Consider the following 19,259-nt stretch of genomic DNA (forward strand, 5'->3'; position numbering starts at 1 on the left):
ACCCATGTGGGGAATCGAACCCGGGTCTTCAGCGTGACGAGCGAACGCTTTAACCACTAGGCTACCCCACCGCCCACACCCCTTTTGTGGAGCTGTAAAAGTGCAAAGAGTTGTTCCAGAACGTGACACGAATCAGAGCGCTTGCGCACACGACATACAAGCTCATCTCACAGATGGTCAGTGGTGGTGAGATGAGGACTTCCAGTTCCCAAAGGAAGTACTCGGCTGTTTCCATTCTTACAGTAAAGCCCTAGACACATGAGCTGTTTGGGCGGGCGCTATCCTGTTGGACCAATCCTACGGGGAAAGGGTACCACGATTGGCCTCAAAACATCATAAACGAACTATTGTGAGTCGACCATCAACACGGATGAGGCCTATCATACAGCTGTAGGGGATGCTAGCCCAAATCATAATGGTCCCCAAACACGACAGTCTTCTGTAAAAACGAGAAAACGATTAATTATTGTACCAGTATGGCGCAAACGATGCCACCATCTAACGCTAAACACGCCGTTCCCACTCCATTTCCAATTTTGCTGGGGGAGTTGTCTGTCGGGTGTGTGCACAATTAAGATCTATATATTGTCTTTGGTGGTAATTTATACAGAAATAAAGCATTTTTTCGAAATAAAAACTGGGGGTGCGCACCCCCCCCCCCCCCCTCCCCTCTCTGTATCCGCCCATGAGTTTGTGTACTGCCATTGTAATTTATGTGCAGTAATTTGCAGTGATTTGTAAACCTAGTGAATGTTTGTAATACATTTGATGATTGTGTACCATTTGTTGTTTGTTTGTTGGTTTCACATTAGGTTCTTTTCGTACAGAATTCCATTTTGTTTCAATTTGGGAATCGATACGTCTCTTTAGAAAAGAACATGTTTTTGTTTTTTCCAGTAATGAGGAATGACTAACTGGCGTTTAACAGCTACACGTGATCCCCAGAACAATACACGTGCAAGAAACTATGCACATAGGTATGGATATAATGTTCTATTAATCATTATTCATTCAATATTTCAAATTCTTATGTTAAAATATGTGCAATAAATATAACACATTGTCACAATGTACAAGCATACACTGAGTAGAAAGACATGTTCCAACACAGTGGTGGACCAAAACGCGCAGTGACACAAATACGATGGCAACACAGACCAGACCGTGCAGTCAATTAAGTTGCATTCTCAACTCCATGTGGAGTATATAATTAAAGCTGCGTATTAAGCGCTTGAAGTGTGATAAATCTAATAACAACAACAACAACAACGATGATGATATTAATACTATTTTCTCGGTGAACGGATCAGTGTGCATTTCAGTTTCCATTCTCAACTCCCTGGGAAGTATACAACCATAGCTAAAAGTTTCAATCCCACCCTTCCTCAAGTGTCCCAGGCGTCCAACATAATCCATAGCTAAAGTTTTCTTTTTAAAATATGTACACTTATTGTGAATACCAGTTCAGTGAAACAACTGCCCTGGCTATTTGTATTATACCCAATGTATATATTCAGTTACATAAAAGTAATAAAATATTGGATAAAATTGCTTAAAATGCCAAATACCAGATTCCCAAAGAAATGCTATAACATGATGATTCTTTACGATAGCAGAGGTAAAAATAACTGGGCCTCGGGTGTCAAAAAGATACTCCAATCTTGCGGGTATGAGTACATTTGGAGAGAGCAACATGTAACAGTACCAGATCGTTTCATATATAATTTAAGACAAAGGCTAAAAGATATGTATTTTCAAAAGTGGTACTCTTCACTAAACTTACATAATAAGTTAAAGCATGACACCTGTTTTAAATCATTCATTCTGACCGAAAAATATCTTTTGGATATAAATGTTAAGAAATTCCGAACAGCACTATCCCGTTTCAGATGTGGTTCTCATGACCTTCTAATAGAAAAAGGTAGACATTTAGCGATACCAAGGGAAAACAGATTGTGTAAATATTGTACTTGCAAAGAGATAGAAGATGAATACCATTTTTTGCTAGTCTGTCCATTGTATGCAAATATCAGAAAAGAATACATACAAAACTATTTTTATCTGAATCCTAGAATAGACAAATTTTATATCCTCATGTCATCCCAAAATGAAACAGTCACAAAATATCTTTCAATGTATATATATCATGCAATGAACATCAGATCCTCTGCATTATAGATGTGATATTTTGTTACGATATATGTAATTCCTATTGCACCCATTGCTACTGTATGTATATATGTACTATAGGCCTATGGCCTTTTCAGTACTTGAAATAAAGATTGATTGAAATAAAGATTGATTTGTATTATATAAACTGGAAGACCGCCTCCGTGGTCTAGTGGGAGAACGTCCGCCCGGAGAGCGGAAGGTCCGGGGTTCCATCCCCTGCCGCGTCATACCAAAGACGTTAAAAGATGCTATTTGTTGTTAACCTGTCTGGCGCTCGGAATAAAAGGGCTAAAACAAGGACTGGTCGGCTCGGAGTCAGTATACTGTGTCTGGGGTATTCATGTTAAACTGCGGCATGGTATCTCAGTGTGCTAGCACTATAACTCGGCACCAGTCCGAACTAGTACAAGCACTAGTACACACGTGCATGCACGTCGTCATATAAGTACAATAATCTTGGACGCGACGTTAAACCCAGACTCAACCCTCACATAAACTGGAGAGCTAATAGTACAGTCCAGAGTATGAGCAAACCCAGATTGTACTTTAAGCTCCGGTCGAAACGAAGAGCGCAGGTGAAAAAGTTAGCTATGCATGACTCTATTCAGTGTTAATGTTATTGCCACCATACCTACCCATTTCTAGAAATTTAAATAAAGGGCATGGGTTATATGTAATGGGTCCGTTGCCGTCAATACATGCAGCGCCCGTTTATATTACACGAACATAGAAATATCCACCCGTTTTTGTAGCATGCGTAAAGACATATCCACCCGTTTGACGTGGGGACATTTCATAGCCTGTGACAGTGATTTGAATAAATTGACAGTTTTTATTATGTTGCATTTGTTTGTTTGTTGCTTAACGTCGCACTCAGCAATATTCCAGCTATATGACGGCGGTCTGTAAATAATGATAATCCAGTAGTTGACATCATGAGCATCGATCTACGCAATTGGGATACGATGACATCCATCAACCAAGTAAGCGAGCCTGCCTACCCGATCCAGTTCGACGCCTCTGATAAGACCAATTCTAAACCGGGGTCGTCACGAGTCTTATGTTGCTTTTAGCTATATCACAGCATATGATAATGACGTGGACGCGATCCTCCATTGTGCTGCACATGCATCCCCGTCGACGTAGTGCCGTCTACGCATGACGCTGATCTTGTACCAGGTGCAGACGGTTAAAGGTTTGGTTGGTTGAGTAAACACACGTCTAATCAACATGCTGCATATTTGGGTGGGTGCCTCTCACGTCACCCCCTTGCAATGTCTGCTCAAACGTAAACTTTCGGGTATGCCACCCGACTCAGGAACAATGTTTGTTCAAACTGAACTCCCTTTGTGCGGGTACCCAACCCGTCACTCAAGAACAACACTGAAAAATGTGTTTAGATCTTTCACAAACCTGAACACGTTCCTTGTCCCCTAATCTTGATCCAATTATGTGGATTGATGCTCATGATATCAATCACTGTTTTGTCTGGTCCTGTCTCGATTATTTACAGACCACCGTCATATAGCTGGAATATTTCTTAGTGCGGCGTTAAACAATAAACAAACAAACAAACAGCAATAACGATTTTATGAACATTTTTAAACCATGGGGGGATACCAACCATCTTTGCGTGGGCTCAGGAACAACGGCTGATCAGGTTGAACCATCTTTGAGTGGGCTCAGGAACAATGGCTGATCAGGCTGAACCATCTTTGAGTGGGCTCAGGAACAACGGCTGATCAAGTTGAACCATCTTTGAGTGGGCTCAGGAACAATGGCTGATCAGGCTGAACCATCTTTGAGTGGGCTCAGGAACAATGGCTGATCAGGCTGAACCATCTTTGAGTGGGCTCAGGAACAACGGCTGATCAAGTTGAACCATCTTTGTGTTGGCTCAGGAACAACGGCTGTTCAAGCTGAACAATCTTTGTGTTGGCTCAGGAACAACGGCTGAGCAAACTGAACCATCTTTGCGTGGGCTCAGGAACAACGGCTGATCAGGCTGAACCATCTTTGAGTGGGCTCAGGAACAACGGCTAATCAAGTTGAACCATCTTTGTGTGGGCTCAGGAACAACGGCTGATCAGGCTGAACCATCTTTGAGTGGGCTCTGGAACAACGGCTGATCAAGTTGAACCATCATTGTGTGGGCTCAGGAACAACGGCTGATCAGGCTGAACCATCTTTGCCTTTGTTCCCAACCCGACTCACGAGCAACGTCACACACGCACTCACACAGGCGCAGACATGTATCAGCATGGATCCACTGAATATAGGAAGGGACAGTATAGAAAAGTGCGATAATGCGAGATCGCCAAAAGGGTAAATGTTCACACATTTTTGGATGTTTTACTTGTTGGCAAAGTTTGAGATCTCGATAACGAGGAAAGAATGTCCCTTTCCTTATTCCATATGAATCAGTGTCGTCTGTAGATCTATCCAAAGAAGATCGAAGAGACGGTGCTTTATATTTTATATTTTAAGGTGTATATAATGGTCAATGGTGCGAATGAGATTTCTGTCAGTACCATACGGCTTTCTGTCAGTACAATAACCTCATGATTGACTATCACTTCTGTTACAAACGACTTGGTAGACACACACAAGCTGTAACTTTCTATTTAGGTTCACTTTGTATTTGTATTTGATGTAATATGTACAAACATATTATTTAAATAATGTCTATGTCAATGACGTCACATCCTTCATTTCAATATGTAATATATGTTGTATGGGAGCGGTGTTAACATAAGTTGTAAAACTTGTTCACCAATCCCAACTCATTTCAATGAATAAAAATATGTTTAAAATATAAACTCATACGGCAGATTCATGAAGCTGTTCATCCCTTTAGTTGTGGACGATCTCCAGCCCATTTTTATATTGTGTTGTAAACTCACACATTCTGCTTTTAAATATTCTCAACTAGTTTTAAATCGAATCTGTGATGTTCGAGTTATTGCTCTGTCCATCGTTGACAGCTTTTTATTCAGTCAAAACATATGTATTATTAATGTATAACTTCTCTTCACGATATGGCTGAAATACTGCCGGTGTGACGTTAAACTCACTCACTGACTCATGAAGCTGTTTAGATATATATGATTAATAACAAGATGTATATCTCCAGGTAGCGCATTCCCCGGACTATAGGTTATAGAAAGCAGGCAGTGTTAGACAGCTTGTTAAGATTCAAAGGACGCTAGTTTCACGTCCACCGAATGTGTTTCTTTAAAAGGGTAAAATTGAAAGATATATGTGGAAGTTAATGGTACAAAGAAACTTTTCTCAACGGACAGTCGGAGAATATCTTTAGACAGTAAAAATTATCGTCATTTCATAGCTCGAAAATATCCTGAAAGGTTCAAATGACAAGGATAAACAGACACGCCCGGCGAGGATAATACATGTTGTAAGTAGGATCTGCCCAACAGAGCTCCTTTCAACAACCCATTCAGGTGGTCACAAAAGCAGTGACTCTCACACGCCTAAACTCTCATAACAGGTCCGACCAATAACTTATAATGCTTCTTAGCTGCATATCCCTATTTAAATTTATGTCTTTTCAATTTGACTTTTATTTGAACTCTTTTGAGAAGGTAAAATGTAAAATAAAATGGCGTTACGTGCGCTATCGCAATCCACATCGGACATGTATATTGACTCAGTGAAAACACAAAATCATCTTTAATTCGGGATCAGGAAAGATGTTATTGTGCTCAAGTCCATCCCCAAAAACATCGAATTGGCTCGAAGACATTGTTGTGTTTGATTATATCGCGCCTAAATACCCAGAACAACTTATTTTGAGTTTTGTGCCCATTTTGCCAAATTTACATAATGTTGAATATTATGGTGGCCGAGAGGGGACATCGCTTTCTGCAGGTAATGGTGAAAGATTCGAGTTATAAAATGTGAAATAGCGATGAACATTATAGGAATGGATCACTGAATATCAGCAAGAACATTTTCAATGTACGGCATTATCGGAAATATCGCTTTCTCCCTTTCTCGTATGATTCTATCGCTTTCTCCATGTATCATTTCGTTCTATCTCTTTCTCCATGTATCACCTCTTTCTATCTCTTTTTCTCCATGTATCACCTCGTTCTATCTCTTTCTCCATGTATCACCTCGTTCTATCTCTTTCTCCATGTATCGCCTCGTTCTATCTCTTTCTCCATGTATCACCTCGTTCTATCTCTTTCTCCATGTATCACCTCGTTCTATCTCTTTCTCCATGTATCACCTTGTTCTATCTCTTTCTCCTTGTGTAACCTCGTTCCATCGCTTTCTCCATGTATCACCTCGTTCTATCTCTTTCTCCATGTATCACCTCGTTCTATCTCTTTCTCCTTGTGTAACCTCGTTCCATCGCTTTCTCCATGTATCACCTCGTTCTATCTCTTGCTCCATGTATCACCTCAGTCTATCTCTTTCTCCATGTATGACCTTGTTCTATCTCTTTCTCCATATATCACCTCATTCTATCTCTTTCTCCATGTATCACCTCGTTCTATCTCTTTCTCCATATATCACCTCATTCTATCTCTTTCTCCATGTATCACCTTGTTCTATCTCTTTCTCCATGTATCACCTCGTTCTATCTCTTTCTCCATGTATCACCTCGTTCTATCTCTTTCTCCATGTATCACCTCGTTCTATCTCTTTCTCCTTGTGTAACCTCGTTCCATCGCTTTCTCCATGTATCATCTCGTTCTATCTCTTTCTCCATGTATCACCTCGTTCTATCTCTTTCTCCATGTATCACCTCGTTCTATCGCTTTCTCCATGTATCACCTCGTTCTATCTCTTTCTCCTTGTGTAACCTCGTTCCATCGCTTTCTCCATGTATCACCTCGTTCTATCTCTTTCTCCATGTATCATCTCGTTCTATCTCTTTCTTCTGCATGTATCACCTCGTTCTATCTCTTTCTCCTTGTGTAACCTCGTTCCATCGCTTTCTCCATGTATCACCTCGTTCTATCTCTTTCTCCATGTATCACCTCATTCTATCTCTTTCTCCATGTATCACCTCATTCTATCTCTTTCTCCATGTATCACCTCATTCTATCTCTTTCTCCTTGTATCACCTCGTTCTATCTCTTTCTCCTTGTATCACCTCGTTCGATCTCTTTCTCCATGTATCACCTCGTTCTATCTCTTTCTCCATGTATCACCTCATTCTATCTCTTTCTCCATGTATCACCTTGTTCTATCTCTTTCTCCATGTATCACCTCGTTCTATCTCTTTCTCCATGTATCACCTCGTTCTATCTCTTTCTCCATGTATCACCTCATTCTATCTCTTTCTCCATGTATCACCTTGTTCTATCTCTTTCTCCATGTATCACCTCGTTCTAACTCTTTCTCCATGTATCACCTCGTTCTATCTCTTTCTCCATGTATCATCTCGTTCTATCTCTTTCTCTATGTATCACCTCGTTCTATCTCTTTCTCCATGTATCACCTCGTTCTATCTCTTTCTCCATGTATCACCTCGTTCTATCTTTTTCTCCATGTATCATTTCGTTCTATCTCTTTCTCCATGTATCATCTCGTTCTATCTCTTTCTCCATGTATCACCTCATTCTAACTCTTTCTCCATGTATCACCTCAGTCTATCTCTTTCTCCATGTATGACCTTGTTCTATCTCTTTCTCCATATATCACCTCATTCTATCTCTTTCTCCATGTATCACCTCGTTCTATCTCTTTCTCCATATATCACCTCATTCTATCTCTTTCTCCATGTATCACCTTGTTCTATCTCTTTCTCCATGTATCACCTCGTTCTATCTCTTTCTCCATGTATCACCTCATTCTATCTCTTTCTCCATGTATCACCTCGTTCTATCGCTTTCTCCATGTATCACCTCGTTCTATCGCTTTCTCATTGTATCACCTCGTTCTATCGCTTACTCGCTTTATCTCGTGCTATGCTTTCCCATCTCGTGTTATCACTTTATCGCTTTCTCGTGGTGGTAGATATAAGCGAGAAAGCGATGTTCCCTCTCGGCCACCATAGAATATGCGTTTCAGTAAAAATATGGTTTTGTGTGTATATTTAGTTGACTTGTTTCGGTCAGGTAGAAGCTACTTGGGGTAGGAGGAGATTGCTGTGCATCCTTCCTGTCATCCGGGCAACTCAGCTGACATAGCGGCTAATTCATGTCAACGTTTATTTGCATTAACATTAATTTCCTAATTACTATTTACTGTCAGCCACCGTGAACGAGTTGTGCAACTGGACTGCGGGGCTAAGTAAGTATACTTGAAAAAAATTGATTTGACCAAACAGATACAAGCGTTATCAACGTTACAAGACTGAAAACAGTCGCCGAAACACTGCAAACATAAGGTCCTACACACAACAGTTATGATACCCGTACCATATACATGGCCACTGAATAACCAGGCCTTGTTTGTTTCATCTGTAGTCATCATCAACCATGATTGTATATTCTCTTTTGCCCGGTGATGTGTATTGCTGCGTGCGTGCGTGCGGATCTATGGACCGGACCGCACAGTCGCATTACAAGTATTTTTACATAAAACGTACCCCCGACCGCACATTGTTAGAGATATTGCGGAAACGTAGTATGGCCACGGTGAAAATTATATTTGTCTAAGTATCTCCTATGTAGGACTTATTATCTCCTACGTAGGTCTTAGTATGGACTAGAATAACTATATTCTATGTAGAACTTACTATCTCCTTAGTATGGCCTAGAATCACTATCTCCTACGTAGGACTTAGTATCTCCTACCTAGGAGATACTAAGTCCTACGTAAGAGATACTAGGTCCTACGTAGGAGATACTAAGTCCTACGTAGGAGATACTAAGTCCTACGTAGAAGATACTAAGTCCTACGTAAGAGATACTAGGTCCTACGTAGGAGATACTAAGTCCTACGTAGAAGATAATAAGTCCTACGTAGAAGATAGTAAGTCCTACGTAGTAGATAATAAGTCCTACGTAGGAGATACTAAGTCCCGCTTAGAAGACAGTAAGTCCTACGTTGGAGATACTAAGTCCTACGTAGAAGATAATAAGTCCTACGTAGAAGATAATAAGTCCTAAGTAGGAGATAGTAAGACAAAAACCGTGTCCCTTCTACGCTTTCGTAAATAATACATTTGAGAATAAAGGGTTAGAGATAGTTCGCACCCTGTGTTGTTGTGATAGTCTAGGGTACATTAGGGCGGGGTGTTTATGAGTTGTTATTTGAAAGTCATGTCATCGCACCTGGTTACTTTTCACTCACCACTGCAGGACATGATAAATGTGAATGGATTGTTTGGCTCGTTTCTGGTGGTGTCGTGTTTTTGTTTGTTTGTTTGTTGTTTAGCGCCGCACTCAACAACATTACAGCTACATGACGACGGCCTGTACGTAATCGAATCTGGACCAGACAATCCAGTGATTGACATCATGAGCATCGATCCACGCATCCATGCATACGATAACATGCATCAACCAAGTCAGCGAGCCTGACCATCCGATCTTGGTAGTGGCTCTTTACGATAATAGTTTCGTGGATCTTCTAGCTGAAACACAAGCTGATATTAATTGAAACTTTTTTTCTCAACATCAAAACATCAATACACATTTGATCAAATAAACCATAAGGGGCGGTTGGGTAGCCTAGTGGTGTAAGCGTTCGCTCGTTAGGCCGAATGTCCGGGTTCGTTTCGTCATGGGTACAATGTATGGAGCCTATATCCCCTGCCGTTACATTATTAAAAGCGGCGTAAAATCATATCCGCTTTCTAATTCAGCATACGTTTTGCATACATAAAGGAGAATGGAATTTCGAAACCGTTTTCGTTGGAAAAGTTGGTGATGAAAATTCTTTTCCAAATTGCATCTGTGTGTTTTATGAACACATGCATTTTGAATAAACACGCTGTAAGCAGAAGGCATACCTTGGCTCAACCTCCATTATCAGTCGTGAAAGAGCACTTTTAGATTCACTGGCTATTTGAGGATGACTGCCTCGGAATTTGAACTTGAAATACAAGTTGTATTAATACTAGTAATAAAGTGGAAACGTGGGGCAAGGGAAAGTTAAATAGGCTGAGAGAGGGTAGGGTTGGGTTCTAGACTGGTTCTTCTCTTGACGGTGACAATTAATAGTTTGAGTCGTAATATAGATATCACCGCATGCCAACTTAAGGTGAGAGGAAAGCACTTTGAAAGTTGGATCGATGCAGGTTAATCAAGTTGGTGGAACACACGAGCAGGTGTATGGTGTGGAGAAACTAACATAATTATCGGGTTGCATTTGTGATTCGAACGCATTATCTGCGGATCCTGATCTCCAAAGGGGCGGAATTCCGAAACAGCGCATTACAGTAATCAATCAATCATACACCTTGCTACCTGAACTCCGCGTTCCTCACATGACGGGCAATTATTCAAGACGCGTGCACACGTACTTTCACCACAAAATGTATTCACTGTAAACCATTCAGACGAGGCCCCTTCTCCTTGCAAGTGTATCTGCACTCCAGTTGTCTGGAACTACAGATAACTCGATAGGTGTATCGGCACTCCGGTTGTCTGTAACTACAGATAACTCGATAGGTGTATCCGCACTCCGTTTGTCTGTAACTACAGATAACTCGACATGTGTATCGACACTCCGCACGTCTCAAACTAGAACTAACTCGATAGGTATATCGGCACTCCGCTTGTCTGTAACTACAGATAACTCGATAGGTGTATCAGCACTCCGGTTGTTTGTAACTACAGATAACTCGATAGGTGTATCGGTACTCCACACGTCTCAAACTAGAACTAACTCGATAGATGTATCGGCACTCCGTTTGTCTGTAACTACTGATAACTCGATAGATGTATCGGCACCCCCGCTTGTCTGTAACTACAGATAACTCGATAGGTGTATCGACACTCCACACGTTTCAAACTAGAACTAACTCGATAGATATATCGGCACTCCGTTTGTCTGTAACTACTGATAACTCGATAGATGTATCGGCACCCCCACTTGTCTGTAACTACAGATAACTCGATAGGTGTATCGACACTCCACACGTTTCAAACTAGAACTAACTCGATAGATGTATCGGCACCCCCGCTTGTCTGTAACTACAGATAACTCGATAGATGTATTGGCACTCCGTTTGTCTGTAACTACTGATAACTCGATAGATGTATCGGCACCCCCGCTTGCCTGTAACTACAAATAACTCGACATGTGTATCGGTACTCCACACGTCTCAAACTAGAACTAACTCGATAGATGTATCGGCACACCGCACGTCTCGAACTAGAGATAGCTCGATAGGTGTATCGGCACTCTGCTTCCCTCGAACTGAAGATAGGTCGACAGATGTATCAGCACTCTGCTTCCCTCGAACTGAAGATAGGTCGACAGATGTATCAGCAGTCTGCTTCTCTCGAACTGAAGATAGGTCGACAGATGTATCAGCACTCTGCTTCCCTCGAACTGAAGATAGGTCGACAGATGTATCAGCACTCTGCTTCTCTCGAACTGAAGATAGGTCGACAGATGTATCAGCGCTCTGCTTCCCTCGAACTGCAGACAGGTCGACAGGTGTATCAGCACTCTGCTTCCCTCGAACTGGAGATAGGTCGACAGATGTATCAGCACTCTGCTTCCCTCGATCTGAAGAGATAGGTCGACAGGTGTATCAGCACTCTGCTTCCCTCGAACTGAAGATAGGTCGACAGATGTATCAGCACTCTGCTTCCCTCGAACAAAAGATAGGTCGACAGATGTATCAGCACTCTGCTTCCCTCGAACTTGAGATAGGTCGACAGATGTATCAGCGCTCTGCTTCCCTCGAACTGAAGATAGGTCGACAGGTGTATCAGCACTCTGCTTCCCTCGAACTGAAGATAGGTCGACAGATGTATCAGCACTCTGCTTCTCTCGAACTGAAGATAGGTCGACAGATGTATCAGCACTCTGCTTCCCTCGAACTGCAGACAGGTCGACAGGTGTATCAGCACTCTGCTTCCCTCGAACTGGCGATAGGTCGACAGATGTATCAGCGCACTGCTTCCCTCGAACTGAAGATAGGTCGACAGATGTATCAGCACTCTGCTTCCCTCGAACTTCAGACAGGTCGACAGGTGTATCAGCACTCTGCTTCCCTCGAACTGGAGATAGGTCGACAGATGTATCAGCACTCTGCTTCCCTCGAACTGAAGATAGGTCGACAGGTGTATCAGCACTCTGCTTCCCTCGAACTGAAGATAGGTCGACAGATGTATCAGCACTCTGCTTCCCTCGAACAAAAGATAGGTCGACAGATGTATCAGCACTCTGCTTCCCTCGAACAAAAGATAGGTCGACAGATGTATCAGCACTCTGCTTCCCTCGAACTGAAGATAGGTCGACAGGTGTATCAGCACTCTGCTTCCCTCGAACTGCAGATAGGTCGACAGATGTATCAGCACTCTGCTTCCCTCGAACTGCAGACAGGTCGACAGATGTATCAGCGCTCTGCTTCCCTCGAAAAAAAGATAGGTCGACAGATGTATCAGCACTCTGCTTCCCTCGAACTGAAGATAGGTCGACAGATGTATCAGCACTCTGCTTCCCTCGAACTGAAGATAGGTCGACAGATGTAATCAGCACTCTGCTTCCCTCGAACTGAAGATAGGTCGAAAGGTATATCGGCATTCCGCTTGTCTGGAACTTCAGATAACTCGACAGGTGTATCGGCATTCCGCTTGTCTCGAACTGCAGATAGGTCGACAGGTGTATCGGCACTCCGCACGTCCCGAACTACAGATAACTCGACAGATGTATCGGCTCTCTGCTTGTCTGGAACTACAGATAACTCGACAGATGCATCGGCACTCTGCTTCTCTCGAACTGCAGATAGGTCGACATGTGTATCGGCACTCCGCTTGACTACAGACAGGTATTCGACGATCCCTGGGACTATAGGTTCAAGAGGTTGAACAGTATTTCAGTGACATCGCGGCGTTTCACGTCCATGGGGGCAGATGTTGATGCTAGGCGTGACTTTAGTGAAACATTCGAGCGCTAGCACACCAAGGGTTATAAACGGGGGATAACAGCAGGATAAACAGCAGGATAAGATTGGTTGGTTGGTTTGTTGTTTAACGCCGTACTCAGCAATATTCCAGCTGTATGACGGCGGTCTGTAAATAATCTAGTCTGGACCAGACAATCCAGTGACTGACAACATGAGCATCGATCAACGCAATTGGGATCGCTGACATGCATCAACCAAGTCAGCGAGTCTGACCACCCGATCCCGTTGGTCGCCTCTGACGACAAGCATAGTCGCCTTTTACGGCAAGCATGGGTTGCTGAAGACCTATTCTCCCCGGGATCTTCATAGGTTTCATTATATTGGAATACTGGAGTACTACATACATATCTCAGTCTATACAACTGTGAGTCATCGTGGTGTTACCTGTACTTCGTTGCGTTCAATAACGGGGTGGGTATTTCTGAGCCATATAAAAGTTATATGAGATTAAAGGACATTGCAAGTATCATTAATATCAGTATCAGTCAGTGGCTATTACTTCCATGAAATGAGGGGGCAAGGGTGTCCAAGTCGTCTAAGGCGTTATTCGCTGTGCAGAGTTGCTTCCCTTAGGCACGCCAGAAACCTATGATTGTGGGTTCGAATCCCTATTCGCCCCGATTATGTTTCTAGGTTTGTCAGCACCATACCCGAGCTCGTGGGTTTCACCGAAGTGTTAAACGTCTGAGATCTGCGTCACTTCGGGCTTTCCTCCCACATTAAGCTGACACGCCGTGATATAACTGGAATACTATTAAACAGGCGTTAAACCCAAATCACTCACTCACTCACTCCATGAAATCACGTCTCACAGGAAGTACTGCAACACTAAGAAGTGTTCGGGCGGTGAGGTAGCCCTGTGGTTAAAGCGTTGGCTCATCATGCCGTAGACCCAGCTTCGATTCCCCACATGGGTACAATGTATGAAGCCTATTTTCCGGTGTTCCCCGCTGTGGTAGTGGTGGAATATTGCTAAAAGCGGCGTAAAAAACATACTCAGTCACTCACGAAGAAGTGTTCATTTATGGTCGTGTCAGAACCAATTTATTTAAGTGATATTGTTGTGTTGACACACTTAAAGCTTTACATTAACTTTTGTTTTAATAAAGCGAAATTTCGTAATGAATCATGTTATACACTTTGGGCAGCGACAGTGGCTCTGTTGCTCGGGACCCGTGAAGATTCCGGTGTAGAATAGGTCTTCAGCAACCCATGCTTGCCGTAAAAGGAGACTAACGGGATCGGGTGGTCAGGCTCGCTGACTTGGTTGATGCATATCATCGATCCCAATTGCACGGATCGATGCTCATGATATTAATCACTGGATTGTCTGGTCCAGGCTCGATTATTTACAGACCGCTGGAATATTGCTGAGTGCGGCGTTAAACAAACAAACCAACCTGTTGCTCGGAAGTCGACATATTGGAAGTCGACATATCCGCATGAGATAACCTTCGAGCACCGAGTTTATTTGCAGATCCTCCCTCTTAATACAGTATAGACCAATATAATGATCTATTCATGTTCTTGGGTTGGGTTGGGTTGGGTTAAAACACGCCTACTTTCACATATCCACTTACTTAAACCGGGTCATTCATTAAAAAAAAGGCAAAAAGCTTTGAGACTGTCCCTGATTTACACAAAAAAATGAATGGTGTGTGTTTATTTCTCATACATTTTGTTCCTCAATGACTGATAAATGCTCGGGTTCCCCCTACACACAGTTGATGGTACTTGTCACCGCGCGTCAACAATCGAGTATTAGATACATATTTACCCTACCCTAACACACATAATAATATAAAAAGACTGGTTTAACATACGACTCTCTTCCTCTGTATATTGACATTACGTCGTAGCACTAGTATGCGTTATTACTGAAGACTTTAACACTTGTATTGTGTTAGATTGACATCTGTGAGAGCCATTACCGCGGTTCTCTCCCTTGACGCTCCGTCTATATTGACTTAAGCTTACTTTATTTTGTATTTGTGTTCTTCTTTAATATTTGCTCATTTTCAATAACTGTTCTAGATGTTCATCATAATATGGGCCGAACGTTGATGGGAATAAAAGCAACAAACCCTTTTCACAATCATACGAAATCTCTTCTAAAAGCAGAGGCCACTGAACGATTCCGACTTTGTCATGAGCATGTGTTTATAAATCACTATCAAATAGTGACAAACACATACAAAGGCAACTCAGTTGTTCAATTGAAAATAAAACACCCACGGGAACATGTGGTCCATGTCTAAATAAGAAATTGCATCGGACATCACTCATGCGTCCAGTTTAAAATTGCCCTCCACATGTCTACAGTAAAACCTGTTGAAAGCTTTACTGAGGCCTTGAATGTACTCACCGAGGCCTTGAATGTACTCACCGAGGCCTTGAATGTACTCACCGAGGTCTTGAATGTACTCACCGAGGCCTTGAATGTACTCACCGAGGCCTTGAATGTACTCACCGAGGCCTTGAATGTACTCACCGAGGTCTTGAATGTACTCACCGAGGCCTTGAATGTACTCACCGAGGTCTTGAATGTACTCACCGAGGTCTTTAATGTACTCACCGAGGCCTTGAATGTACTCACCGAGGCCTTAAATGTACTCACCAAGGTTTTGAATGTAGTCACTGAGGCCTTATTCAAGGCATGGTTTGGCCAACTGTGCAATGTTTGTTGTTTAACACCGTACTAAGCAATATTACAACTATATGACGGCGCTCTGTAAATAATCGAGTCTTGACAAAAAAATCCAGTGATTGACATCATGAGCATCGACACACGCAACTGGGGCAGGATGACATGCATCAACCAAGTCATCGAGCCTGACCACCCGATCCCGTTAGTCGCCTCTTACGACAATCATATTCGCCTTTTGCAGCAAGCATGTGTTGTTGAAGGCTATTCTACCTCGGATCTTCACGGTTTGGTTTGGTTTATTTGTTGGTTAACGCCGCACTCAGCAATATTCCCGCCATATGACGGCGGTCTGTAAATAATCGAGTCTGGACCAGACAATCCAGTGATTGACATCATGAGCATCTTCACGGATCCACTTTGCAATGTTTGATGCCTGACGAGAACATGACAAATTTTGTATTGTTCTAATAAGTGTTCTAATAAGTGTTCTACATAACATAGAGAATAATGTGTTGCCAAACCAGGATATCAACAAATGGTTTGGGATGCCTGTTAATAGATAAAAAGAACGGACTCGACGATTGCATATTTCTCTGAGGTAAAACAATATGTAGGTAATACGTACTTGCCTAACCAGCGTACGAAACAACGCAATGTATAAGTGGTTACATTGACCAGGTCTCCTGAGATGGTTGCCCGAGGCAGAAACAGTAGGGGGTGCACAGCTTAGAAGAATGAGTGAGTGAGTGAGTTGTGTTAAACACCCGTTTAACAATATCTCAGTTATGCCATGGTATGCCAGTCACAGTGGAACAGGTCGAAGACGTTTATCATTTTGGAAAACTGACAATCACGGTTAGGTAGTGAAGCTGGCAGGCCAAGGATCAGACTGCATGGGAACTGAACCAATGACTAGCGGATCATGACACAGATAAGGGACGTAATCCTGCAATGCCTTAAACCACTGCGCCACCCGTGCCCTTGGTCTAATGAGAGGTGATTGATGTATTAACTCGATTTGTGATGGAGGCACGTGGTAATATTGAAACCTTTGGTAGAATCACCCAATCTTGTTCTTACTGTGAGGGGCGGTCGGGTTGCGTAGTGGCTCGTCACGCCGAAGACCCGGGTTCGATTCCCGACATGGGTACAATGTGTGAAGCCCATTCCTGGTGTCCCCCGCCGTGATACATGTATTGCTGGAATATTGATAAAAGCGGAGTAAAACCATACTCATTCACTCTTAATGTAGAGGTAATGTGAAAAGTGTAGCTGGAACGTACTGCTCTGCGATGTAACAAAGCCGACTTTCTGGAAATCTGCCAAGTCTGTGACAAATTCAGATTTCTCTGACAATATATGCACAAATAAGTAAAAACATGTACATTGAGAAAGCTGAATAATCTCGTGAGACGTTGATGTAGAACTCACAAATTTAACTTGATCAAATGGTTCATTAGTTAAATCTAAATGGATAGAAAATAAAACAATATATAATCCTACTGTATCGGACGGTAGATCAATTATGATACACATTAACTTCAAACATGTTTATTTAGTCGGAGGATTAAGTGAAGCACACGCATAACATGCGCGTAGCCGCACCACCCGTTATTCGTCTTTAAAGCGCAATAATTCCTATCTTGTGGGTTAGCAGTATTGCAAATCACACAGTGGCGGGTGTTTAAAATGTCGTTAGAATTTAATGCTGTCAACCCAGTTCAAAAACCTTTAGAATATTTTATATCTGAATTCCCTCCTGTAATTGCATGTAGATTAGAGTGACTTCACTGTGGTTTACTTAACCGTGCGGGGCCGCCATGCTGAATGGGATGAATAGTCAGCCAACCACATGGAGGTTCCTTTTGAAACGTGTTTGTCACCCCATAATGTGTGACTGGGAGGTGTGTTTCCAAATACATCAATGAATTATGTTAGAATCCTTGTCCTATTACATTTGCCCCTTTGCCCGATAGCCCGAACTACCTCGAGCTGGGCTGTGATGGCTGTTGTAGACAGCATTGCGATATTGTCATACTGCTCGCCGCTACGTCGCCAACAAATTTTTCTGCCATCTGTGAATCGGACGCAAAACTTTGATTCGTCTGTAACCACGGTGCAACGCAGTTGTCGCACAACCCGTCCCTTGTGTTGCCAATGACCTCCGTAACACTTACTGGGTTATCTGCAGTAACCGCCTCTCCGCGCTGCCCCTAAACAAATTCCTTTTGTGATTTGCTACACAGAGCTATGGCCCGTTCAGTAGTGTTTACCTAATAGGTCTCTAGGCTCTAGTAACCCTTAAAGGTATTCAGTACCTTGACCGTGCACAGCTCCCATGTCTTGGCATAAAGAGTACACACAACCCGTTCATAAACAATTCATAAATTTGTTTGTACAACTCCGGCGCGTGGGTTGACATATACCTATAGCAGTATTTGTGTGTCGCGCCCTCTTCTATACGATGTTGATGAGCCGTGCCCTTTTATATCTGGCCATGGCTTTGGGACAAATCGAACGTGACGTACACAATACACACTGCATTCTGTCTTTAACGAATATGAGGGCCAAGGCCACTGTGCCTCTAAGTAATGCTTACGTTGCCTTCAAATACTGATTTCCTTTTAGGGAAAGCATGCGTTTCTCTGTGGGTCAAAGTGATCGTTTTTGTCAAGCACACTTCTTGCCCATAGAATAATATTTAGTCATGGTTGCATTAACTTGACAACACCATTCATAGAGAATAATTTTACGCTGTTTTAAGATATCTCGAACTATCATGGAACTAAGGAGATATTTTCATACGACATCGAAGTCCTATTAATTTTACAAAAGCCTAATGTGCCACTTTGGAAGCATAGATAATTATTTCCAGATCGAAATTTCTCGTTATTTTCATTTTTTCTTCGAAATTTCGAGTTTTTTTCTCGTCATTCCGATTATATTTACGCAATTTCAATTATGTTCTCGTTACTTCGAGTTTTCTCTCGTAAATTCGATTATTTTATCATTATTTCAAAACTATTTTCTCGTTACTTCGATTTTCTCTCTCGTTACTTTAATTATTTACTCGTTATTTCAATTAGTTTCACGTTGCTTCGAGTTATTTTCTCTTTACGGGATTATTTTCTCGTACATTTCGATTTTCTCGCTGTATCAAGTTGATTACGAAAACTCGAAATTACGATTTTTTTCTCGTTACTTCGAAAATAATTGGAATAACGAGTTTGAGTTTTTAAAAAAACTTGAAATAAAAAGAAAATAATCGAATTTACGAGAAAATAATCGCAGTAACAAGAAAAAAATCGAAACAACGAGAAAATAATCGAAATTCCGAGTTTTTGAGATAAACTTGTAAAAAATGGAAAAATATTC

The sequence above is a fragment of the Haliotis cracherodii genome, unplaced genomic scaffold (assembly GCF_022045235.1).
Source record: "Haliotis cracherodii isolate W230 unplaced genomic scaffold, xgHalCrac1.p SCAF_7, whole genome shotgun sequence".
Taxonomy (NCBI): domain Eukaryota; kingdom Metazoa; phylum Mollusca; class Gastropoda; order Lepetellida; family Haliotidae; genus Haliotis; species Haliotis cracherodii.